The 27,400-nt window shown below is 35.3% G+C and overlaps 1 long non-coding RNA gene across 1 annotated transcript; it reads right to left on the reverse strand.

Moving 5' to 3' along the window:
- Positions 1–12,774, reverse strand: LOC145676204 (uncharacterized). Its single transcript, XR_014129317.1, has 2 exons — positions 11,652–12,774; positions 1–2,918 (listed from the first exon to the last, which is right to left on the reverse strand). It is a non-coding gene; the product is annotated as an uncharacterized LOC145676204 (long non-coding RNA).
- Positions 12,775–27,400: the final 14,626 nt, after the last annotated feature.

Below are 27,400 nucleotides of genomic sequence, written 5' to 3' on the forward strand. Positions count from 1 at the left end.
TATTTACTAAAGCATTGCTTTTACTCGATAGAGGAATACATGAATTGCTAACAAAAAAAAACTACATTATCTGTAGTAACCACTGTCGTTGTTTGTTTTTAGCATTTGATATATGTTCAAGGATTTCTACATACACTGCAAGTAATAATTACTCTTACTTTATTTTTAATAATATGCAAAATGTAATGGATAAGATGTAAGGTGTAATGTTTAATTATTAATCTAGTGTGAGTAATTTTCATTATTATTGTTCTTTTTACTTTTGTGTTTATATATAAATGACGTGTCCACTTCATATGCATTGCAATACAGTGCTAAATGTATGAAAAAAGGACGAAATAAATACAATACAATACAATACAATGTGCACCTCTTTGTAGGATAACAGGTTCATAGCTTGCACCTATTAGTAGGATGTACTTTGTTTTCTTGACAGCGTTTACCTGGGAGAGGAATTGGTCGTAATGAGCAGGATTTTTCAAATCGGCGTCTCTTCTTGAAAATTAAGATTTGTTTATGCAAAAGGTCTTGATAGTATCCTGTGATGTTCTCAGAATTCGAACTATGTACGTTGGTCCATGATTGTTCCGAATACGGATGCATCTTTAAAGGTGTATCCCACTTCAGGAAGTTCAGCCAATATATCAAGTGTTATAGATAGAGGGACCCCTCGTACTACTATTGACATGGTATGTGGCTGACGTTGCTAGTGTCGGATGTTGTTGAGAGAAGTTAAAGTTTTAGTTTTCCTGAACCTTTCGAAACTGGATTGTCACGAATTATTTTGCGAAGTTAGCCGACTGTGATTTAATGATGAATTCATTTTTTGGTTTCTACCATTTGCGAAATATCTTTGCGTTGCCGATACTGGAGAAGTTAGAGAAGTAAAACCTTCGAACTAAAGTACTTTGGATTGTAGTTTTGCTGTAGCAAGCTGTAGACAGGCTGCAAAGCAGGATAAGCTGGTTGGAGTCAGAGTCGGATCTCGAGATGCTATTTGCATTTGCATGCTTTTTAAATGGTGCTGAACTCGTTGATGATGCTTGGTGGTTGCTACTGATTGGAGAACGAGAACTCTGGGAACTTGGTTCAGTGTATGCTCTGTCTCTTCGATTTCTCCCCATCTCGTTTATCTCCAAACGAATAAACGAAATGAAATTTTGAGTTTTACGTCCCACGGATATTCCGGCTAGACTAAGAGAGGCAGTGATGATGAGCAATGAATGAAATTGTGGAATGAAGAAAAGGGGAGGAAACTGGAGAATTCCGAGGAATTGGGTAAATACCTGGGTATTTACTTAAGGTTTATACACAAAATTTTTTTTAACCGGTATCTCATCACTACTTAAACGTAGTCTAAATCCTTTACCGCACGCTTGGCACACATAAGTTTCTTTTGTGTGGACTAGCATGTGTGCACCTGAACTTCAACGTTTATTAAACGCCTGATGTCACTTTTGGAAAATGTGAGGTTTTTCTCCTGTGTGGATTAACATGTGTGTAACCAAATATGAACGACGAGTAAATGCCTTATGACAATCACTGCACATGTGAGGCTTTTCTCCTGTGTGGATTAACATGTGTGTAGCCAAAGTTGAACGACGAGTAAATGCCTTACCACACTCTCGGCACATATGAGGTTTTTCTGCTATGTGGATTAAAACGAGTGAAGCCAAATGTGAACGATCAGTAAACTCCTTACCACACTTTTGGCACGTGTGAGGTTTTTCTCCCGTGTGAATTAGCATGTGTCTATCCATATTTGAACGTCGGTTAAATGCCTAACCACACTGTTGGCATGTGTAAACTTTTTCTCCTGTATGGTTAAACATGTGTTTAAGCAAACTTGAACGATGAGAAAATGCCTCACCACACCGTTCGCATGTGTAAACTCTTTTTCCTGTGTGGATTAACATGTGTGTAGCCAAAGTCGAACGATGATTAAATCCTTTACCACACTCTTGGCACGTGTGAGGTTTTACTCCTGTGTGGATTAATATGTGATTAGCCAAATATGAACGACGAGTAAATGCCTTACCACACTCATGGCATAAGTGAGGCTTTTCTCCTGTGTGGATTAACATGTGTGTAGCCAAATTTGAACGTTGAGTAAATGCCTTACCACACTTTTGGCACGCGTGAGGCTTTTCTCCTGTATGGATTAACATGTGTGTGTAGCCAAAAGTGAACGTACAGTAAATGCCTTACCACACTCTTGGCACGTGTGAGATTTTTTTCCTGTGTGGAGTAACATGTGATTAGCCAAAAGTGAACATTGAGTAAACGCCTTACCACACTCATGGCACATGTGAGGCTTTTCTCTTGTGTGGACTAACATGTGTCTATCCATATGTGAACGTTGAGTAAATGCCTTACCACACTCTCGGCACATGTGAGGCTTTTCTCCTGTGTGTATTAACATGTGTCTATCCATATTTGAACGATGAGTAAATGCCTTACCACACTCTTGGCACGTGTGATGTTTTTCTCCTGTGTGGATTAACATGTGAATAGCCAAATGTGAACGTTGAGTAAATGCCTTACCACACTGTTGGCACGTGTGACGTTTTTCTCCTTTGTGGATTAACATGTGTATAGCCAAAGTCGAACGACGATTAAATGCCTTCCCACACTCTTGGTACGTGTAAGGTTTTTCTCGTGTGTGGATTAACATGTGTCCTGAATGCACAAACTCACCACTAGACATAGTTGAACTTTGACAAGAGCGTTTCTCACTTTTTTGGTACGTATGACGCTTTTCACATTCCTGTGTCACCATATTTGTTGTCAAACGTGATCGATGAAATCCTTTGCCAAACTGCTTCGAAGTATCAGATTCCTCATAAGAATGAGAAATGGCTTTATTTAATGTAGTAAACGTGTTCCCTTCTCCGTGGAAAGCAAAGATGTTATCGCGCCTGTAACAAATTCAACAAACAATGAAATATAAATGAGATAATGATTACATATATGAGATAATGAGCAAGAAAACATATATATAATCATTCGCTATATTACATTACAAAGTTACGCTATATTATATGTGTTATTACATTAAATATTGTAGAGATATGAAATGGAGTACTATATCACTACTGTCTCAAAATAAGTTGCTGTAGTTTGTTTCACTATATCAAATTAAACTATCATTTATGTCGTGGTGGACATAAGTCTATGACCAGGTATTGTCGGCTGCCTTGACACAAATGCACAGTATGAGAATTAAATGTCTTATCTGTAGTTTCGTGTGGAGAAAAAAAGAACTTGCGATCCAAAGGTTTAAGAATAATTCAACGTATTAATAGAAACTGTACAGAAGATCATTCACTTATATCATCATAAGAGGAACACGCAACGCGTTTTGAAACGAACTTAAAAATTATATACAACTTTCCAAGCTGAGGCAGAGGAATTAAAGTAACAAGAAAAAGACGAATCATTTACAGGGTAGTTATCGTGGTTCAGTGGTCTAGGGGCTTGACCAGTAATCTCGAGGTTCTTCAATCGAATACACGTCAAGCACTTTTTTCCTTTTTTTTTACTTTAGGAATTTTGATGGAAGTAGATCGGCGATAACACACGGTTCATTACATTCAAATATTTGAATACTCGTTTGTTTCAGCACTTGAGCTATCAAATTTTCAGGAATAATACTAATAATAATAAAAATTATCTCGAAGAATATTTAAAAATTAAAAAAATATTATCGCTCAGGTCGTACCATTAGAAGCAGAAACGTGATATTAGGCAAAAAAAAATATTTCGGTTTTGTGTAATATTGTTAATGAAAAGACGAATTTCTCATCTCGATTCTAAAACAAACCAAACAAAATCGGGATGAAACATTTTAATTCGAGACGGGACAAGGTTAACTCACACTATATTCATGCTTTGGAGATGAGAATCGAGACGAGACCAAAACTATCGTAAACATTTCTCATCTTATCTCGATTCTAGAAATAGTGTACGCCACTCTCTAAGCAACAATTGCTCTGTAGACTGAATCTTATACATCATTTTGTTAGTTTGTATTTCAGAGCTCACTGAATTCTGGTCTGTGTATATATTTTTGTAGCATAGCTTTTATAATTACATCTCCAAACTTCACAAGTTAGTTTATTACAAGCTTTAGGTTTCAATCATATTCACTTCTTTTTTTTCAGTTATTTTCCTGAAAACGTACAGTAGAATATATTCTACTGAAATATTAGCGGAAATCTTTCGTTTAAATTTGATTAGCTGTAGAGGTGTTTCATGATGGTACGGAACCTTTTTCCCGAAACCCGTTCGACATCTTCTGTAGCTTATCCAGCATAACCATTACTTAAAAACAACTGTAATTACGGCTCTTGTGGTTCAGAATCCCTACTTTCTACACGAAAATTACCTCGAAACTTTCCGTTATAACATTTAACTTTCCTTTATAACATTTAGCTAGTTGTAGGGAAACTTTCCGTTATAACATGTTGCTATTTGTAGAAACGTATCGAGAGGGTATGTGCTGTTGGTCCAGACACTTCTCTCCAATCCCGACTATTTTGTAACTTATGGCTCACGCTAAGGGTTATTTTACAGGCTTTAATACAATGTGTCCTGATACGGATTTGTTACCTATACTATTATTATTACTGAATATTTGAGACCTCAATATTACGTCCCACTGCCGCCGCAAAGCTGGGATAAATGCAATAAACAAGTGACAAATCTTGGGAAAAAGACTAAAATCACTGTGAAGGTTACGATTATATTTACAAGAATTTAACAACTACCAAAAAACACGATTTCAACCACAAGGCGACCGTTTTCCGGATTAAATTATAGCAATCTTCCTACAACTGGTTTTACAATACCATTGGTTATACTGATAACGTGTTGAGTTTTGAAGCTGATTAGCCTAGTTTCGACAGTCAATTTCCATCAGATCCTCGGCGAACACAATTATTTAAAAATAAAGCAGACGGGTTGATAAAAACAAGAAGTAATTGATGTAGATTTTTCATGTAAGTTAAGTAAATATATTTTGACCTTGAGAGCAACAGAGAGATTAATGTAGCTCATATAAATTTTTCTTGTTGATTTTTAATTCTATGTAGATGTGAGTGGATAGCAAAAAGCTGATTGAGTATACACACATACATACATGTCTTACACTATGCACCTTCATGTGTATTTATGAATAAGAGTAAATGAGATAATACTAATACACAATAACACACTGAGCAAGGTTATGCGATAATATGTAAAAAAAAAAACAGTATCACGTAACAGTTTCAACACAATAATTGAACAAACAAACAGAGAACATATAGAGAATGTTTCGGAAAGCAGGAATTATTACGTGCAGGAAAAAAAGAAGCATAATAATAGAACTAGTCAGAAGAAAAAAGAGAAAAGCAGTAGTGAACAAAGATCAAGGGGGAGTAATATATAGAGTAGGATGCGAGGAGTGTAACAAAATTTACTTAGCAGAAACAAAAAATGCAAAAAAAGAATTAAACAGCACCAGGATGATGTAAGATTGAAAATGGACAACAATGCGATATCCAAGCATCAGAAAGAAACAAACCACAGGATAGGGTGGGAAGGAGCAGAGGTCATAGAAGTAGAGAACAAAACCTTGGTGAGAAAATGGAAGGAAGCCAGAGAGATTATGAAAGCAGGAGGCAAGGTGATGAACTGGAATGCAGGACTCTCGATAAATAAGGAGTGAGTAAAGATTTTGCTTAAAGAAGAAGGAATAAAAAGGAAGAAGAAAGAAAGAGAAACAAAATAACAAGGAAAATAAGGATAAATAGAGGACAGGACGCATCCAGCGGAAAAAACTAAACCTTTAATTGGATACGTGTGCAGCTAAAAAGTGAAAGTGAAAGCCAGACAATTGTTACTTTTTAAAGAAGGGGAGGAACATAATTAAAATTGATCTCCGGACAGTATGTACAAGTGATGACCAACTCCCAGCAGCCAGAAGGAGTGGAAGTCTGGTGAAGACACAGTGATTGTGTAGAAACTGTCACGTAATACTGTTTTTCAAATATTATCACATGGCCTCGCTGTGTGTGTTGTGTATTAGTACAAAATGGAATCAAGGCCTGATAGAATAGTTATAGAAAATATTTTATATATGGTACTAGTTTATATCTGTGTTAATTTTATATTGAAGCACATCGCAAAGTGAAACCTGAGTTTTGAAAAGAAGGATTGGTTGTTAATGGTCGTAATATCAAAATTCTTAGTCTTTCATGTTTTAAGTGTATGTTTATTATTTTCGTATTAAACTCAGACATTTAGATTTTTCTCCTTTGAACTAGTTGCTCGTAATTCATATCAATATGGAGGCTAGTGTTTTAGAACAATTTCAAGCAATCTTGACAGAGGAATTAGAGAAACAATTAGAAACCATTACTCAAAAATGGTAATGAATATTGGATGTCTAGGACAAAAAATACATGAATCAGTAGGTGTACCTCAACAGCCTGTAACAGAAACGATTTGGGAGAGTAGGAAAGAGCGAATCGAATGCCAAAGCAGACAGCTTACGTAATAATATTAAAGTAGCCAATAACTCCTTAACTGAAGTACGCTCTGAATTAGTTAACGCGGCCAATCATGTTGATTCAGTAACTGCTGAGTTTAAAAATAGTGTAGTGGAATGAAAGAAAGGTCTCACTGTGTTCTATGAATAAATGCGAACGGCACAGTTTGAGTGTAGGCAAACCAACAAAATAAAAGAGTGCAAGGCGGAAAAGAAACCGTAAATACTCTTAAATTCGAGCCGGCCCACGTTGTGAAAGATATGTGCCAAATAAATCAGAAAGTCAATTACAGTCAGGAAAAGGAAATATGCAGTGTAGAGATAGCGAAAAAGAAGAATCGTTACGCGTACCTGTAGACAATTGTTTCTAATGTAATTGTTTTGCCGGCAAGGGATACCGATGTTTCACACGTGATACGCGGTAGCATTCAGGTTGCGCGTATCCGCCCTCTCGAAAAAGCCAGGGAAGGCTTGAGAGTTCAATTGATGATTTTGTGTGATAACGAAGTTACAGTGTTGTCGGTTTTGTGTCGCAGGCAAATGGTTTTGCGCGACTTAACAAATTCAAACTTGTCTTTGTAACAGTGTATGTCTAAAGGTAAGTTGCATTTTAGTGCTGCAAATCCATTCCGACTTTATCAGCTTTGAATATTGTAGAAGGAAACGACTTCAAATTCACAATAGACCCGCCAAGCGAATTGTTTTACGTAGTGAAGGCCTCGTACATAATTTATCGGTCGGAAATGTTTACCGTAAACAAGCGTAAAAGTAACACTTCCAATAAAGCACACGCAGTCGAAAGTATATTTCCGTTACAGAACGGAAATGCAACACTAAGATTAAGAAGAAAAAGAAGATGGCCAATGATACCAAGTTGAGTTTTCGTAATACATTATTAACGTAAACTCGATTTTAAGGAGCATAATCAGTAGAGTTAAAATGACCAGACGTGATCATATCAGTACATCAGATGCGACATTTACTAACTTTCAGTTGCCGAAATGTTTGAATTTTCAAGCTAGTACTTCACTATTGCGAAATTGTAAAGAGCGAAAATTTAAGTATAGTGCTACTCAAAATGTAGACAAGTTGATTGATCATGATGAAAACAATGTTCGTCCACCTCCACGTACAGCGTATTCTCAGCACGCACAACCACACATTAGGCGTGCAGTAGGAAATAAGTTGAGAATAAAAGGAAAGTGCTTTGGTATGCGTAATTCGCAACGCACTAAACTCGGTCAAAGACGAACTCCATGCAAATTAAAGTCGAGCTGTAGGCGAGGTTGTTTCGAGTAAAACATGCGGAAGAAGTATACATTGACTCCAAAGAGCACTAAAAAGCTAAAGCGAAAACAAGTACCAGCATTGTATAGTAAACTAAAAGGAAAAATATAGTAATAGTAAGCGCAAACCTAAAAAGAAATTTATGACAGGTATCGCAATGCAGCGTAAATCCAAACGTCGTAAAGGAAGGCGTGTCAGTACGTGGAAGTTTAGTAAATACGCTGTAAAAAGGAGAAACGTTCCGAAATTAAACAAACTAACTGGAAAAGTACACTTAAAAGTGCTATATTACAGCTTAAAAGCGCAACCGGCACAGATGGAAAATTAAAATCTCAGCACAAAAAAAGCGTGAACTTCACCCGAACTCGGGCTAAACCCCGGAAGAGATGAGAAATCAGAAATACCGAATTTGAACTTTTAAACTTTTAGATTATGAAAAAAGGATTATTGTTTATTTATTTGATAATTTCCCAGAATTTCGAAGGTTACTTTTCAGAATCAAAGTGTGTGCCCACCGCCGCTGACGCACCAGTCGAAGAAACCATTAATATCGCTCTACAATCAGGAACGTTCACTTAGATGTCATGTTTTATAGTTTTCTTACAGCTTTTGGAGATGAAAGATGAATGTGGAAAGGAGAGGAAAGACAGCATTGGAAATTTTAAACAGGTAATTGATTTAGAACGCGATTTCGGACTTTGAAATTGTAATAATACCGCACCACTTTTGAAAAGTATGGCTATCCCGTTTTGGATGCGGACTTTCAGTATCGAATTCTTATTAGGATGTTTAAGTTTTGTGTTTTTTTTTCAGGTCATTCCAGTTTTGGGAACCAAACTTCATAACAAAATTTTATTATCAAATCTTGTTTTGAGTTTTAAATCATTCCTCTTTATGTTTATATTAACATTTAGTTGTCCCCATACAATCAAGCATTTAGACATGTTACACAATTAGATATAATTACGAACATAATTAGAGAAGTACTAGTAATAACTACAATTAATCATAAAGTTTAAATTTTGGGTAATTAAAAAAATGTGCTTTTGAGATAGTGAATTTTTTCGTCTGATGTTAGGTTTGTATAATGGGAAAATATACGAAATTTTTAATGTAAGATTAAGTCGCTGTCAAAATACTGTAAGTTAAACACAATTTAGTATAATATTGAAAGTAGTTGACAATAACCTTGAATTTGATAAAGTTGTTCGTTGATTTGTTCGTCGTTCGATATATATATGCCGTCTACTATGAAAAGTCAATGTGCATTCAATGTGACTAATGATACCTGAAGTTAATAGACTTCAGAGAAAGCGATATTATAAGTTAAGAAGATTTGAAAGTTAAAATATAGTTCATCCCCTAGGGACATCCGTACTTTCGTTATAAAATTAAAGTAATGAAACCAGTGGGACGCCTGGTTGGGTCCCAGCTAATGTGCAGATTTGGCAATTGACTATAATTTCAAAATTTTGTTCTAACTTTTAATAATTGGCATAATTAGAAAAAAGTGTAATAGTAATAAAATTGATGTTCGGATTTTAGATTTTGATATAATAATTAGTTTTGATTTGGATTTATAGAAAATAATTAGAGTTTTGATTTGGATTTAGAGAAAGTAAATTAATTGTTATACTTTCTGATGTTTGAAAATAACTGTTGTATTCTTGTGCCCGGAATCATAAACCGGCCTCGAGAAAAAGAAGAAGGGAAGCCCGTTTACGATTCCACGGTACCCTGTACTACGATAAACACCGGATAATATGATGTATCGATAGTACGGAGTGCCTATGTCAGTTACGCAGTATATGGTAAAATTGAGGTTTATGTTATCAGAACATATTAAGATTGCTACGTACGAGTAGGCCCTGAACAAGAATAATGTTTATTGAACAAGTTAATATTACTATTATCTTGTGTTTCACTACTGTGACAAATGCTCTCGGATGTGATATTCTCAATAAAGAAAGTGCAATTGCTTGTAAGCCACACAAAAGTATTAGCTAGCGCTCTTTAAAAGGTTACATTTGTAAACCTACCAATTTTGTAGGTACGAGCGGGCCTGAAGTAATACTAATGATTAAAAAATTGATGAAATGAAATGTTGGGCTGTAGCATTAAATCTCCTCCCAGGGTGGATTTATTTTCTTAAAATGCCTCCTCAAGGCCTGAATGTTGACAGCCCAATTGGGGTTCGGAAATTAACCCTGATTTGTCATGACTTGAATGCCGAAGGCATGCAACTAGGGTGGTATGTAAGGTCGTACGGTAGAAGCGATTCATTCGAATCGTCAGGGACCCTGCAAGATTGAACTGTAAGAGATCGTAAACACCATTGGTTTTAGGATCCAATTCATTATACTTGTATTTTTCATGAACGACTTACAAACTGTGTTGTTATCTAATTACGCACAGAATGGCGCTCCGTAGGACCTAATCGCCGTTTAACTAATTTATTTGTATTAAAAGGTTCAAACGGTTATTAGTTACGTTGTATAATGCAAGTAACTAAACATAATATAACAAAACTGACTTAACATTCAAGGAAATTCTTTTAAAATTTGGCGGTCTTTCCAGCTTTCCATACCACTACAACAACAAACCCTCCCTGTAATTAAAACTGATGCTGACCCCCAACATTAACACGAAAATAAAGTTACATGTTCTATCGTAGAGGGTAGTTGAAACTTCGTGTATACAGTTCATTGTTTTACCGACGGAGGACTGTGAAACTCTCTTCATATTTTGTGCGAAGTAATGCCCGATGTGCAAAGTAATCCCTTGTCAAGGTAGCTACTAACCAGTGTAAGCGAAATGAAGTATCAAAATTTAGTGTGGCAAATCATAACACGGAACTATGAAAATGTTTCGGAATGAAGGGATCCATATAATTAAGAAGTTACGTACGTAATGTATAGTGTTACTTTGGAACACAATTATACAAGCAAAGAAAGCATTTCAGGATGTTACCTATAAAATACTTAGGAATGTACAAGAACACATTGTACACGTAAGACATGTAAGTCATCCTGAATACAGAATTTTGCGTTATCTTTGTTTACCCACATTCTGCGTAATGCTCTAATCTGCATAGCAATCTTATTTTTACCGGCCATTTAGCAAATGCTGGTTAGCATTGTTTTTACAATAATTCATATATTAAGTACGTTCACCAAGCCCCTAAAGTGATCCCATATTGAGAGATGCAGATCCATACACTAAAAAAGATTCCTGGGAATGTAAAAAATCGACTTCCTTGAAAAAATGAGTGCAGCTATGAAATGGACTGATGTATGGACCTCTACAAATAATGAACATCCATTGTTGGTTAAAATATTCTTTATCTTGTATTTTAAATATGTCTTTCGAAGCCCACCGAAAAAATCAAGCTAGACCCATTTGAGCTAAATCTTAAATAAAATCACTTTTTTACATTTGTAAAATTTTACGATAATTACCATTCTCATTATTTGTTATTTTACATAAGTCTCTATATAAATAAAACAATATCGTCGAGCACCCATATTTAAAATATGTGAAACAAATAGTGAGAAATGTGTAACCAATAATAAAGAAATAATTATTTTATCAAGATATGAACTACATAAGAATTGTATGGATGGTATCAATCTTGTTATTATTTTTATTTGGTATACAGCTTGTCTATGTGTGCCATGTCATTTCCAAATTGTAGGCTACCTACTTACGTTCATGATATCTCCCATACCTAAATATTTCTCGTGAAGTATTGCTTTTAACCAACAAAATTTCCGGAGCCATATAACCGTATTATCAATCTGAGCCAATTAGTTAATGAAAAATTGAACATTACCTTTCTGGCCGAACTGAATTTAAACTTTTTGTTGTTAATTGTTGGGAGTCATTAGAATGCGACGCGCAAGTCTCCTGAACCACATTTTTTTTTTTAGCGTTTCTATATTACTTTCAAATGCAGGATCTTCTTCTAGTGCTGATTCTGGTTTTACCCTATCAACGTTTAGTTTCACATCCAAGGAGCACATAGCTGTATCCTTGTACACTGATACCTCTCCTTCCGTTGTAGATAATATTAACTCTTTGTTGTCAGTCATTAGTTCGTATGTCCACCCTCTCCCTTCGAGCGGATCATCATGAGGTAAGTCATAAGCAATGTCTTCTTTGCACATCAATTCCAACTTAACACACGCCTTACCAGCCATTGTGAATTGAAAAATAATAAGAATTTAACACTGTTCTTATACTCCCATTATATTTTACGTTGCCAGTGTTAATGAAATGATTAACAAGTCCGTTCACAAAAGGAACTTTATATTTCCAATTTTCTTCTTCTCCCTCTTATTCTTCTTCATCAGTGACAATTGTTCACTCGGCAATTGATTGTTTGTTTGTAGATCGTCCTTACTTTAGCAACAAGCCGCTTGGGAGAGGGTCTCCTAGACGCAGAGTGCCAGTACCATCTAAATTATTTGAATGTGCAATGAAGTGGACACTTTCAGAAATGATTTGCGTCAAGACAACGCTAATCCTAACAATAATCTGCTACGCCGTTGAATGTCGCTACCATCCACATATAACGCGACTCAGCCAGACTTACACAGTCCCAGTTCTAGTTTACCTACTTCTCATGAGATGTCGCCATGGTCTCTATTCCATAATTTTTGCCTTCAGTGTTGCTACTTCAGTGTTTGAAACACATTCAGTTATTTAGTTCATCAGCATACGCGTATGTGCAATTGAACTAGATAGATATGTGAGGTGATTTTTTTCCAAAGGTCGACCGGAACTCCTTCTACACGAATATATAATTATTTAATTATTAGTAAACTATAATAATATGTCAAGTAAATGCTTATGCGAAATTCTTGTTTGTACACAAATAGTTTCGATGCCAGTGCCAACAGAAAATTGCTTTCTTCTAAATCGTAGCAACCACCATCATATTCGATTAAACCATAAGTTGCTCCATCGTTTAATTTATTCTGTATACAAGGTGACCAGACGTCCCGTTTTAGCCGGGACAGTCCCTTTTTTCCAACAGTTGTCCCGTTTTTTTTCTGATTATCGAACGGGACGCCTAAATGTCCCGTTTTTAAATAAAAATGGTCTAGGTGTCCCGTAATTATTATTCAAAATATAAATCGTCAATGCAAATTCTACTCTCTTCCGTACCAACTCTCGTCGCCAAGGTTCAGCCGTGTCTAGTCTAGAACTTCTGAATTTTCAAATGGGAGTTGTGTGTTCGTGGCTCAAGTGGGAATTCTGAGTGTTCAACTAATTAAAAGAATTGTTGGGCAGAATTTGCAATCGGGAACTATTATTTGTTGTGTGGTATACGTAAAGTTAGAAACGGTGTGTTATCACTCTTACTTGTGTATTTTGTAAATTGAGAACACTGCTGAGTCCCAAAATACAATCTGGAAGTCAGATATCCCCCCCGTAGCCGATTCGTATGCGTCCCGTTTTCGCAAGTGAAAATTCTGGTCACCTTGTCTGTATATAAATAATAATTTCATTTGTAATTTGGAAATGTTTCAATGGTTTGCACAGACTTCGATTAAAAAATAAATAAATAAATAAATAAATAAAAAGTTAGTTGTAAAATATGCTCGATTGGTTTCCTTTTTCCCTCTACTTTTGTAAAGCTTAATAATTTATAGTATTGACACGGAATAGATAGTCATAATGTTCATTTTAGAAAAGCGTCTGATTTCAAATAATCAGAAAACTTATTTTAATATATTAATAATTCTGTAAATGAAAATGAAATGAAATCTTTAAGTTTTACTATTACTATATTATGGTTTCAAAGTTCGTTTTTTTTTAATCACAGTAGCTATATTATTACAGTTGTCTCCAGGCCCGTATTCAGGGGGTCTAGCCCCCCCCTGAATTCTGGCTGCCTAAATTTTGCGATATTCTATTCCGATGTTGTTGTTTTATGGTTTCATACGTTAAATTACGTTACCAACATTAAATTTAGAGAGCATTGCCGAGCAAGCGTTAGCGAGTGATGGCGGATTATAGCCCCGCAGGGCACGTTGTTTTCTATCTTCGTTACCAACAATTCACCTTCTTTTCTCACATAAATCACTTCGACTTACCTTTACGGTTTGTACAAATCCCCTACTGCCCTAAAAAGAAAAAAAAATGTGTTCGATACTTTCTTGACTACTTGAACACTACTTTCAACTCATTTCTTCAGTAAATCATCCTACTTTCGGCTATTTTTGCCCCCCCCCCCAATACTAAACAATTACTTTACTTTTTAGTGCAAATGGAAATTGAACTTAAAAAATCATATTATTACTTATATAAAGTACTGTCAAAGAATTTTAAATTTTTTAACCTTCAAATTCTTTAAAACCTAGAAGTAAATCATAAAATATTAAAATAATGTAATTAGTCGTACGGTTCTTATAATTTGGAAGATGAAGTAAAGAAATGGAAATATATTCCTTTCCGGGAATTTATAGGCCAGGGAAAAACCCGGGAATATTCCCATTTTTTAAATTCCTTTCCACCGGGAATATTCCCACTGCCCATCACTAAATAAGCTCACATGGCGCAATCTGTGATCGAACCATTTACTCCTTGCACCAGAGATAAACGCTCTACCACTGACCTTGTTTTTAAAGGACTTAAAATATGGAGTAGGTTCATTAAAATGAGGGATGAAAATGTACACATAGGGTGAATTTTGTTATTCCATACTGCAAAATATCTCGAAAAAAAAAGCATCAGACGAAAAAATGTACGAAATAAAATTTATATTTTGCAGGCAGAAATTTCTCTATGCTAAAATTCCCTTCCGCCTTAGAGGTGTACGGCGAAACTGAAAAACTGTTTACAAACCCCGTCATTTTAATTGATGATTCGATACGTAAATTTTATTGGAAACATTTTTCGAATGCTGATAGGCTGGTGTAATCGGTTAAATCTAAGTTCACTAAGGTATCTTCAAGTAGGTAGATTAGATAGGCCTTTCTCATCACCGAAGCTATATAAAATACAGAGAGACCATTTAACTTGGAATTCGAACCACTGTAGTGGGTTCAAATGTCAATATTTTCCACCGGGAATCGAATATTTCGTATGTAGACGTTACTTTATTTGTTAGTTACAAATTTTACTTTAAATAAGTTATATATATATATATATATATATATATATATATATATATATATATATATATATATATATATATATATATATATATATAGGCCTATATATGGGGTCCAACTAAAATTTAAATCCCATAAGGTACCGTACGTCGAATGGTATTGTCGCTGTGCCTCCCAGGGTCGTTCTTCATTGGGGCTCAGGGCCCAGACTATATGAGACGTGGATCTACTGATTAACGTGGAATCCGAACCACAGCAGCCTCCGCCGACATCGAACCCAGTTCTCCCACGCCAAATGCGCGTACGTTAACTGCTTATAAAGAAAATTTGTGTTAATTGTCATTGGAATACCTTATATATACTTAAAGTATTAACAAATCAAGACACTCTAAGAATTTAACGACTAGAATTATAAAACAATTATTTTGCCTGTCTTTTGTCTTTTACGTTAATGTATGAACGCACATTTAAAGCTTTTGAGAGAAATTTTGAGGGCTCTAGTCGGGTCGGATGAGTGAGCTGTTGGCGTATGGGAGTGAGAAATGACGTATGGGTTTTCACAGCGGGACAGTTGTCTGTTGATGTTATTTAGTTTTGTTTTCTGGTTTCGTGGAAGACAGGAACCGAGCCTGTGGGTTTCTGAAACTGTATAAGCAAACAAAGAGGCGTGTCTCCCGTTTGAGTGACCGCATGTTGCATGCAACCCAGTCAACTGGAACGTGTCAACTATTAAGGGCTGTGCTGGTGAAGTTGGTGGGAAAAAAAAGGCACGGAATAAAAAGAAGGAGGTTTCCAACTTTTGCCTCAATTCACATACCATAATGGACCTGTATTATTTGGCCTTTCTTTGAATTTTCATTCTTTTTTTCATCTTTTTCTTAAAGTAAAACCCGGTTACTGTGTCCCACGATTACGCTGACTACGTTAAAGGAGACGGGTATGAGAAATGTAGGACATGGAGGAATAAAACAATTGGGAGGAAGTGGGACAATTCACAGAAAACGTACCCTAACATTATTTGTCCACCACATAGTTCACTTGGCTTAGGCGGGTATCTAACCAAGGATCACATGCAGCAGAGGTGAACGCTCTATCTCTGTTATCATGTTTAAATTTAAATATTAATACATAACTGAATAAAGTAAACAATAATATTTAACAATAAGGCATGGCTAACTTACAATATAATATTGATAGTTTGTTACGTAATCATTTTTTTCGGCACCATGATATTTTTATATCAGTGACGGAAAGAGTTACTAACTTTCACTCATGTCCCCGAAGCTTTCAAGCCAACAGATATACTCGGTGACAAACACGGTATGACTGAGTCTACGAAACATTGACACGCATATGCAAAGTATGTTTCAGGATTATTAATCCAAGGAGCATAATTTACAGTTATATTTTTCTCTCTTCTTACTATAATCATCTCTGTTGTTGTTATGGTTGTCAAAATATTACAGTCAACTATAAATTGCAATGTATGCCAATCTATAAAGCGCTTGAGAATAACTTCTTTTTTTTTTAAAGGAAACTTTCCTTTTTTTCATGACATAGAACTTTAATCGAACGTATGTATGCTAAAACTCAAGTCGAACATGAGGGTTGACGTCAAATTTTCATAACTACGAATCAGAGATGAAAGAAAGAAAAACTACATGGCAAGATGCAATCTAGAATTTTATATAATTGCCGCTAGAGAGGGGTGTTCGTTTAGAGGTCATCCGCCCTTTACCCCGAATTTCAGGTTTTGGGGACATAGAAACCTTTGGCTGAGCAAAGTCCAACATAAAAAATTGGAAGTCCTTACACCTAATAAGTACGAATTTTGGTCAGTTATAATCCATTTCCATTGGCCGTAAGGAGCTATAAGCCTATATTGCTCTCTTGTATACTTTTTTGCACAAGGATTAAAAAGAGCCTGCTTAACATTTGGTAATTGGGCTTGAGCAACTTTACAGTTTTAATTATCTGTGTGTTCTCCGTATTTATTCGGTTTAAGGTCCTCAAGCTTGTTTTGTTGGACTTTGCTTATCAAGAGACTTCTAAAACTTCCTTACTGAGTCCAAAATCTTAAATCCAGAGTGGGGATGGGGGCGGTTGCCCTCATGTCCCACTGACGCCATTGTCCAGCGATTGTCACATGAAACTACCCCACGCCATTTCGCATGGTTCGATACAACGAGCTTGCTCATAACATCTATGAGGTCAAAAATGTTTCGGTAGCTTAAAAGGTTGTATCCCATCTTCCTATATTTTCGTCTAGTCTAATGACCTTTTCACAATACACTACAGCGTCTGAGTTATGGTTTGCAAAGAGTCGAAATCTGTTCATTAATTTTCCGTCATACAGTCTATCTTACGAAAAGCTAGCAGCATTTCCTCGTTTAAGTATTTTCAGCAGTCAAGAATAACCTTCATTACTTCTCGATGATGATTTACAAGTTCATTACTTTGCACCAAAACACTTGAATCAATTCGATTTCCTGCTAACAATTGTATTCTTGCAATTTGATATTCGAAATACCATTTTTATATTTAGGTGACCTCTCTATCTCTAGAAGCATTTTTAAAAAAAGAAATCCACCCTTTGTATCCCGATGAAGATCATACGGTTTGATATCTTGGTGAGGCATAGCATGCAATGCACGCTGAAAGTCGCATGTTTAGATTTGCTATAGGCTAACCATTTTCCTTTTTTGGGTACAATAATGTAATAATTAACTTGGTAACTGGATTTTACGTTTCTTTTTGTCTTTGCGTGAAAAGAGGCAATTTTAATTTTTTTAAATTAAAACAATCCCCCACCCCAAAATTGTAATGACACTATTGAGGTCATGTTTCCCTCGTGCGAACATCCCTGACTGTAGATATTTCCGTTAATTTCCATTAAATCTTTCGCCGCCAGAAAAAATATATATTTCTTTAAAACAGCTGCCATATTCAAAGATTCTGAAGAATCATGATTTTAGCGCATGCTAAGTTTGATTTAGTAAATAACTAGCAGAATATCCGTTCTTCGCATGGGGAGAATAGTTTCAGTTTTGACATAAAAGGGCACCAAAATTATCACCAATCAACTTATGGACCCGAAAAACGATTAATTAGAAACTAATATCGGTAACTTACAATGAATTTTACCTGTCACCATCCGCCTTCAGGAGTAGTAATGGCGTATGAATTATAATTTAAAGGGCATTGCAAGTATCATTGTGCATCTCAGCGACCCCGAAAACTATGGATTGGACATTAATATTCGTCATATTCTTTGTATATCTCCTCCTCCCTCTGCCCCAACTTGCGGGGTGAATTGGGATTTAAACGACGACGGAATTGTCACTGTTCATCTCGGCGATCCCGAAAACTATGGATTCGACACTAATATAGATTATTTACGATCATTTTTATATAGCCCCAAGTCGCGTCTTCGAAGTTAAATGATGAAAACCATCCCAGGCCCGAAACTAATTCATGTTGAAAATGTGATCGAGATCAGTCTTTAACTTACAAACATAATCACTTTCATTTGTATATAGGTTCCTATATACATTGCAGAATAGGTTAATAATTGCAAGAATTACGATTTTTTGCAAAGTTCATAATTCCATGCGATTATGCATTTTGAAATTTATCACGCGATCTCACTGGCTAACAATCATATTTTCTAGAGGATGACGAAGAAAAAATGCATACAATTTGTCATTAAATATCTTATATGAGGGTTTCTGCAATAAAGTAGCGTTGTAAAGAAATGTTCATTATACCGATATAAAATGCACGTTATATTTAATAAATAGCTGCAATATATGCATGGAATTTTTTAAAGATGTATTCTCTAAGAAATGAACTGAAAATTTAACTTCTTCGTACACTTTTTTCGGGTTCACCCTTTTATCTACTGTAGTAGGTGCTATCGTTTATTTTACTAAATTGTTAATTAAAGCAAGATTAAGTTAAAAATTATCAGTTTTTTTGGCTAGTCCACTACAATGAAGATTAATATTATGCATTAGAAAAGGTTTATATTTCATTCTTCTGAGATTAATTTTATGCCTCTGAAGAACCTGAAGTTCATGAATTGTAGCCGGCAATCATAATAATATTTTTAACCACACAATCCTTTTATCTTGTCAAGGAAGCACCGAAATTAGGTCGAATAATAAATAAATTATTGGTCCTCCTCTCTTTTCTGGCAGCCATAAATACATTTAGTTAGGAATAGTTAGTATTGTTACCTCATTCAACACTAGGCCTACATGAACGTGTCGACACGTGTCGAATGTTTGGCCTAATCCTCGTTTCGCCTTTCCAATTATCTGACACTTTTATGACAGATAAATGATAAGATTTGTGTCCGCCATTATAGGCGAAAAAAAGGATCCTCGTTTTGTCTAATCCATGTTACGCCTAAAATGGCGGACAATAAGAAAAAACCGTGGAAATTCAACTAAAGGGAAATTATATAAGAGAAAATTCCCTAGTATATAAAGAGTTAAGAAATGCAAAGTATATAGATTAATATTATATTAACTATTTTCGAGAAGTTAAAATTACCAAAACTCCTTTATGTATTTACTAGGACCATGGATATATACGAATATATATGAGTAAGCGAATAGCAAAACCCGTTAAATTCACATTTTAAAATTTGTGACAAATCGAGAAAAACTGTTTAAACACGTCATAATTGCAAAATAACATTAGAAACTAGAGAACATTAAAGAATTAAGAATATTGTGGTTGTGGGTCTGTCGAAAGCTGCATAATCACACTAGTCTGTGAATTGCGTTATTGAAGAAAATAGTTTGGATTTAACAGCTTTTGCGTATGTAAATGGAAATAACAGCTTTTGCATCTGGACGAGCGGCCATTTTTTTAGGCTCAAGATACAAAACCTATCAAAAAGAAAGGGAGTCAGAGTGAGAAATCAGTATTATGCCTACTAAAAAATTGGGGGAGGGAGGGGGGAATGTATTATCAACTATTACAAGATTATTATACATTGCACAAGATTGGCACAAATGAATATTTATACACAAATGCTACATTAATTTTGTTCTAAATGGAAAACAATGGATCCAAATGTGCAAAAAATTGAGTTATGTAACCTCCTCTCCATCATCTACTAAATGGAAATCCATATCGTCTTCGTCCTCTGGTGCATCACCATTTTCTCGGTTTTCTATTCCTCAAAAACCTCTTTGTAAAACGTGAGCTTTGAGCTTCTTTCAATCGTCAAACCCTTCGTAACTACAAGCGGAGTTAATTATAGGCCTACCAATCTGTATACATTTCTAAACTGAATGAATATATTTTGGAAGAGTTTGTAACCTTTTATGGACTAACATAGGGTGAATATTAATTAGCCAATTATCCCAATATATGAATTTGAAATATAGCAAAACAAAATGTGCAAATGTTGAGTTTGAGCAAAACAGTGGCAGAAAGAGAATCAGAAATGGTAAATAAGTGGCAAAGTTTTTTTAACATGTTGTACTAGAAGCATGTTATAATTTTGAATGATAATTGATACGAGACATTTTAAGAAAGAGGTTCTGCTAAAGCTGAAGATACTGTTTAGAGAAGAACTTAATCCAACAATGTTCTGTTCAAAGTAAAGAGTTACCCTGAAATGTAAAACAAATGACTTTTAAGCATAGGATAGTCCACTCACCTTGTCTTTTAGGCTACATTTCGTTTCCAGTTTTTCATGTGTCTTGTACGTTTTCTAGACAATTTTGGTGTTGTCTGATAATAAAATTATGATCATCGCTGCCTAGAGTATCGTTTTCATTCGATTTTTCGTGCATTTGTCTAGTAATTATTAAAGAAAAGCAAATAACCACAGAAAAGTTTCACGAACAGTTAGGTTAAGACATATAGTGTCTCCATTTTCAGTCCAGGGTGCGCGGTGACTCTGTAGTAGAGCGTTCACCTCCGGTGCTTGGGGTCCCTGGTTCGATCTCAGCTCGCGCCGTGTGGACTTTGTGGTGGACAAACACCGTGCTCGTGAGTTTTATCGGGGTTCTCCCGTTTTTCCCACTTTCTTCATTCCATCATTTCATTCATTTCTCATCATCACCGTCTCCTTTAGCCTAACCGGCATAATCGTGGGACGTAAAACTAAATATTTCATTTTCATTTTTTTTCAATTTTCAGTCCAAAAATAAAGAAAATGAAAGCACACACTTCAAATTCTGCCAAATAAAATATCGAATGATTTCGGAAGAGTTGCAATAAATATTCAGATTACTAAACTAATCCTATACAGCACGAAACCTAAAATTGTTTGAAATATGGAATTAACCGGGTTTGATTCTGCTTTCCTCATAAGGTTATTTGCAGGTTTGGGATTTAACAGTTTATGAAACTGAATATGGAAGAGGAATTTAACTGGTTTTGCATCTGTTGCCATGATGGATTTAACAAGTTTTGGTAATTGGCACATACTTCAATCTCAATTTTCAACTAGTTAAAATGGCTTTTTCTACTATTTGGAAATAATAGCTTTACAACAAAGGTTTCCAAAGCAACCACTATCTCGTTTTTTTTGTTTTTTTGTTTTTTTGTAAATTTAACGGGTTTTGCGATTGGCCTACTCATATATCGTATATATATCGACACCTTCTCTAACGATCCAAACGATTATGGTATGGATTCCAAATCTTAAGAATAGATTTCATCTCAGCTTGAGTCTTCTATTAAAGTAAGAACTAGTACAACTTTCGGTTTCAATATTGATTCCTAAATATTTAAAATCGTAAGAGATCATGATAAATCAGCTTCCGATAAACAGGTTGCAACTCTCACACTATCACTCTATTCCTGCCGTTCGTTATAGATATATTTCCGGTTTCAATATTGAATCTGCATAATTTGAAAATCTACAGTACTTTAACAATGTAAAAAGAAACTCACATGAAAGAGAACAAGGTATAATTGTTTTCATAACTTTGCTCACTGCACCGAACACCAGTAAACCTTAACCAAGACGGACACCCAACTGAATAAGGGGTTTAGCCGGATAGTTAGTAGACAATGTTCGCTTCATCATATGCACTTCAGAAGCCGATAACACACGAGGTTACTACTTGTCATTATATGTCACAACGGTTAATGTTTTACACTGGCAACAGAATGCCGTGACTGGACCATAGAAACGAGTAGCATGGTGCGATGCAGGGTTGACAAAAACCATGTTTAAAAAATTAAATAAATGAAAACAATAAACCCATTTTCTGTTTAAACCCGGTATTTTTTGGGTTTAAACAAGATTTTTTGTTTAAAAAATTTGCTGTATGTATTTATATCACATATGGAGAGAAGAAATAAATAAATTTGTTTCATCTTGGTGTTATTGTGCAACAACCGGGTTATGCTGGAAGAGGTCACATAAGCTTAAAGCGGAATCAAACCGCTTCTCGGCTTAATCCTGGACTAATTGACCACAAATGCGATATGTCTGCCGACTCACTCATGAAGGACTCCTGGTAAAAATACGTTGTCCTGATCTTTAGGTACTTGTTAATGTAACTGTCAAGAGTCAGTTCAGAAGGACAAAAAGATAACCAGTTGCACAAGTGAAACCATTATTCAGAATTACATATGGACAATTTCAAAATGCTGCAGAGTACAGAAGAACTAATTCAGTCCAAGTTAGTTCATTACGACTTTTATAAGTCCAAGTTAGAAATACACCGAGAAGAAGAAGAAATAGGCTTAATTTGCATATCAGTAAGAAAAGTGAATAAAGATACGAATTATTTGAGTCCAGTTTGGCTCTGACCCATTTATACATACATAAATAAATACCAAAGATACTTCTGATTTCAATAAATGCCTCTCGTGGGATTTGTATGAACCCTCCTCCCCTTAAAAAACTACAGCATTTCGATGTATTTTATCAACAGTAAACATTATTAAAACGAAACAATATTTAGAATTTTTCTTTGATTGAACTTGCATAACAGTAATAACAAACTATAAAAAAATCACAAAAGAAGCATTCATAAACTTATAAAAAAATACAAAAGTTGCTTTTGTAGTATAATCTTTTTAAGTAATGAATGGGGAATTTAGGTCTGAATATAATACGAATAATATACGGGAGTGAAACGTGATAACCCATAAATGTGTACTCATCAAGATTGTACGGACATTTACACTTTTACGAACATTTTTCGTGTTTTTGTTTAAACCATTTTTTTAAACAGCTGATTATGACCAGCAAACCCTGGTGCGATCAGTCTCGATTTCAATCTCATCACGCCCATACTGACCTATAATTTGGTGCCAGCCCAACGAAATCATGGTACCTACTATTCACCCGTATTGTATCGAAGTACGAAGATCACCAGATAGCATGATAGCAATAGTAATTAATTCCTATCCGTATTTGGTCTCTCTATTTCCGTTATTACTGAATGTACGCACAAAAGAATTGAATGATATCATTTAGCGGTAGAGCAGCCATGGCTGAACCTCGCCCGCTTCAATAAAGACATTTTCATTTCATTTCATTTCATTTCATTTCATTGTTCTGCATCATATGCCTTACCCACAACATGAGTTTCCGAGTGATGTTACGTACAGGAAGATATATATTTTGATTCTTTTGTTAAAAATTGCTCTGGATATAATTTAATTATGTACAACAAATTGCTTTCTTAGCCTAAGTTGTAAATATAAGTTATAAGTGTTATTAACATTACAAAAATTAAAAATAAATAATTTAAGTTCATTATGAATATTTTATAATAATACATGTATCTAATGTATGAGAAGATGTGCAATCTATACATTCAAAATTCGTAATGTAGTATTTATACATTCAATACATATCTAAGGTTACCAACTATAGTGTGTGCATACATCGACAACGAATAAAATGAAATGAAATGATATGTTTGAGTTTTACGTCCCACGATTATGCCGGTTAGGCTAAAGGAGACGGTGATTATGAGAAATGAATGAAATGGTGGAATGAAGAAAGTGGGAGGAAACGGGAGAGCCCCGAGAAAACCCACGTACACGGTGTTTGTCCACCACAAAGTTTACTTGGCCGTGGCTGGGATCGAACTCGGGACCCCAAGCACCAGAGGTGAACGCTTTACCACTGAGCCACCGCGGCCCCTTCGACAACGAATAGTGTTCCGCGGACAATAATTTGAGAAACGTTTTCATAAACCATTCAGCGAAACACGTACACTCCCTTAGGTGTTACATGAATATTATTAATTTACCACAGGTGCAACTTGCCACTTGCTGATTTATCATAAGCAGAAGCTAAATGTTCCAGACATGTATTTTTATTTCTGGGTACATAACGTAGACAAAATCACTAGAATGGTACAACTATAACAAAGAATATTTTACGTGTTTCACTTCCAAATCAAAATATTTAGGGTCATAATTCTTACTTTAAGTAGAGCATCTGCCTCCATCTATGTGTGTTTAATTACTGTTTTAACAAACAGGAGATGTTGAGTTGATTTTCAGTTTAACGTCCCATTCAGCAGTAAGGCTGTATGATACGTGAATATATTGATTAACGTGGAATCCGAACCACATGAACTCCCGCTAGGAATCGAACCAGGGTCTCCGGCACCAAAGATGATTACGCTAAACGCTTAGCCACGAAAGAGCTCGACAAAGAGGAGATATGCTTCCACATCTTAAAGGGTTCACCACCGGTAATAGTAGAGATTGGCCAAATGAACAAATCTAAACCAAATAAATGATTAATGTCAATAACAAATGAATTAAAACCATTGTCATGCTACGGGAAGTTGGAAACATGAAAGTTTTACGTCACATGGTTATGCGTTCTAGGCTAAATGAGACGTTGATGATGGGAATTGAATGAAATTTTTTAATGAAGAAAGTGGGAGAAAAACCACGCAAAGGGTGTTTGTACACCACACAGTTCACTTGGTGCGAACTGGTATGGAAACAAGGACCCAGACATGTACGAGAGGTGAATGCTGTACCACTGAACCACTGTGGCCCGCAAAGGGGAAGTTGGTATTATACCTTGCGGTCATAGACATCAAACCTCGATGACAGCTACTGAAGGTATATTAAATGAATACCTCATATGTAATTTTCGTACCTTCACAATACTTACAATACCGTTAATACACAACATTCATTTCAGGTAAAGCAAAAGAAATTCACGATGGAATATAGTCAATACTTCACTATCTTAGATAATATCGTCACCTCACAGAATGCCTCAAAATCTTTAGCAATGTACATGGTTTATCATCTTCATAGTTATTATTTACAGGTTAGTTGCCGCAACTGAGATGCTTATACGTCCTACGGTCTTCCGCTAACCTACATTCGATTTTTTTTATATATATACATGTATAGTGGACAAGCGCAATTTGTACAGAATGAAAACGGCAAGGTTCTTTTAGGAGCCGCCTAGAGTATGAATGAAATGTAATGTTATGTTTTTTCTAAATAATTTCTTTTCCTGATCTTGAGTGCATGGATTATACTTCGTGTTTCAGAGACACTACAACGGGAGATGAGAAATGTATTATAATCAGCATAAGACTACGTGAAATACACTTGGAGGTTTTTAATTTAACAAGTGAACATTACAATATATTATGTACTATTTTCGTAAGAGCATCAAACCAGGTTCTCTGAAAGATAGAAATTTTTAGTTAATGTGTTAGAAATATATTCATTGTATAACTTCAAATGTGAGCTCTTGCTTGATCGTATCACACAAAGACTATTAAAACAATTAAGATTACAATATACTTGACATTGTTATCAACCTTTGATATAATTTGTTTGGCTTCCTTCTATTACTATGGCCTAGGTCGTGTGTGTGTGTGTGTTTATCTCTGGGTGTAACAAACGGCTCTGTGACCTCAAAGTATTTTAACAACCGGTTCTAGCGAACAGGTGCGAACCGGGTGAATAGCACCAATGCATACACCCTTCCTATTCCCAACTAGAGAAGGTTTCATTTTTTTCTGAAACGTAAGAGGTAACCCTCACAATATCCCTTCTGAAAGAAAAAATATACATTGGTGTACACTAATGTCCAAAATTATTGTCGCATGTCTATAAATATGTTGTTGTAGGAATAAAATTTTATAACGAATTCGCCAGGTATTTCTCATAATATTAACATGTGTCTAATCTGAAAATACATGTATGTTGAAAATTTCATGTCAAAAGAGCAGTAAAGAAGAAAAATAAAACTAAAATAAAACTTTCTTTTCCATTTAGCAACATTTTGTTTCACTCGTTCTAATTTTCGTATTTATAATTTGTTTCCGATGAAATTTACCACAAATATACATTTCCCGATTATATACATATTATCGGTATTAAAACTACGCTTCAAAATTATTATCAAATTATATTCTTACAATACGACAGTTATAGATGAGATAATCATTTTGTACTATATAGGACAGACCATTATCGTACTTACCAAAACAGAGATGAAATCATCCAGAATCCAAGCGTAGGAATTAAATTTTAACTTCAATAATGATGAAAAACACCAATAAACACTCATGTAGACATATCTATACACACACACACACACACACACACATCTATATCTATGAGGTGCACCACTTCTCAAAAACACACAAAACTTTTCTCAATAATTAAAAAACATTGTGGATACATTTCAATATTTATGCATGAAATATATATTTTAAGTGAAGCACACGATACACTGCTCGACTAAATATATTTATAGGAAAATTAAAAAACACTGAATTTTTCTATAGCATCTATTCGCAATAATAACGACACATTACTGATTTAAAAACAAAATAAGAAAAAGAAGTTTACAGTCCACTGTGTTCCAACATCCTATTTCCAAATTTTGATTGGAAGAAATCATAAGAAATTCCATTTGTCCGTTTGAGGCGAATCCTATATGTGGTTACAGAGTTCGTGTCTTATAGATCTAGCAGAAATTGAACATAACTCTTGACACTAACTAAGGTCAGATTAGGAGTCCTCCAAACATTCTCTACCACTGTGTCCTTCTGAAACAATGTTCCGTGGGGCACACATAGTATTCCGGGAGGGGCACTGCTGATAATATTATATTTGTTATTAAATTATAGACGTGTAATTTTGGTCTGCTCCGGGGGGCCCTCTCAGAGCTACGGGGGGTTACTGCATCCCAAAAAACTGGTCTCGAAGAAAAACTAGTCTCTCCTAAGAAGAGAGGTGCTGGCATACCATGGTTGTCTCGAATTTCAGAAAGTGGTGTAGTTACAAATCAAACTACGTTTAAATTAAGGCTGTAGCCGATGATGAATTATTTATGTCACAAACACTTTTCCTGTTTTACTATGTAACTACACCCTGATGAGACCATCTCGAATGTTAAGTTCTCGTTGTCTCGAAAAGTAACTCGAGACGAGCTGAGGTACAATACTGTTAACACAGTCGGTATAGCAAAATC

The sequence above is a fragment of the Thermobia domestica genome, chromosome 18 (genome assembly GCF_964235325.1).
Source record: "Thermobia domestica chromosome 18, izTheDome1.hap1.1, whole genome shotgun sequence".
In the NCBI taxonomy this organism is placed as follows: Eukaryota; Metazoa; Arthropoda; class Insecta; order Zygentoma; family Lepismatidae; genus Thermobia; species Thermobia domestica.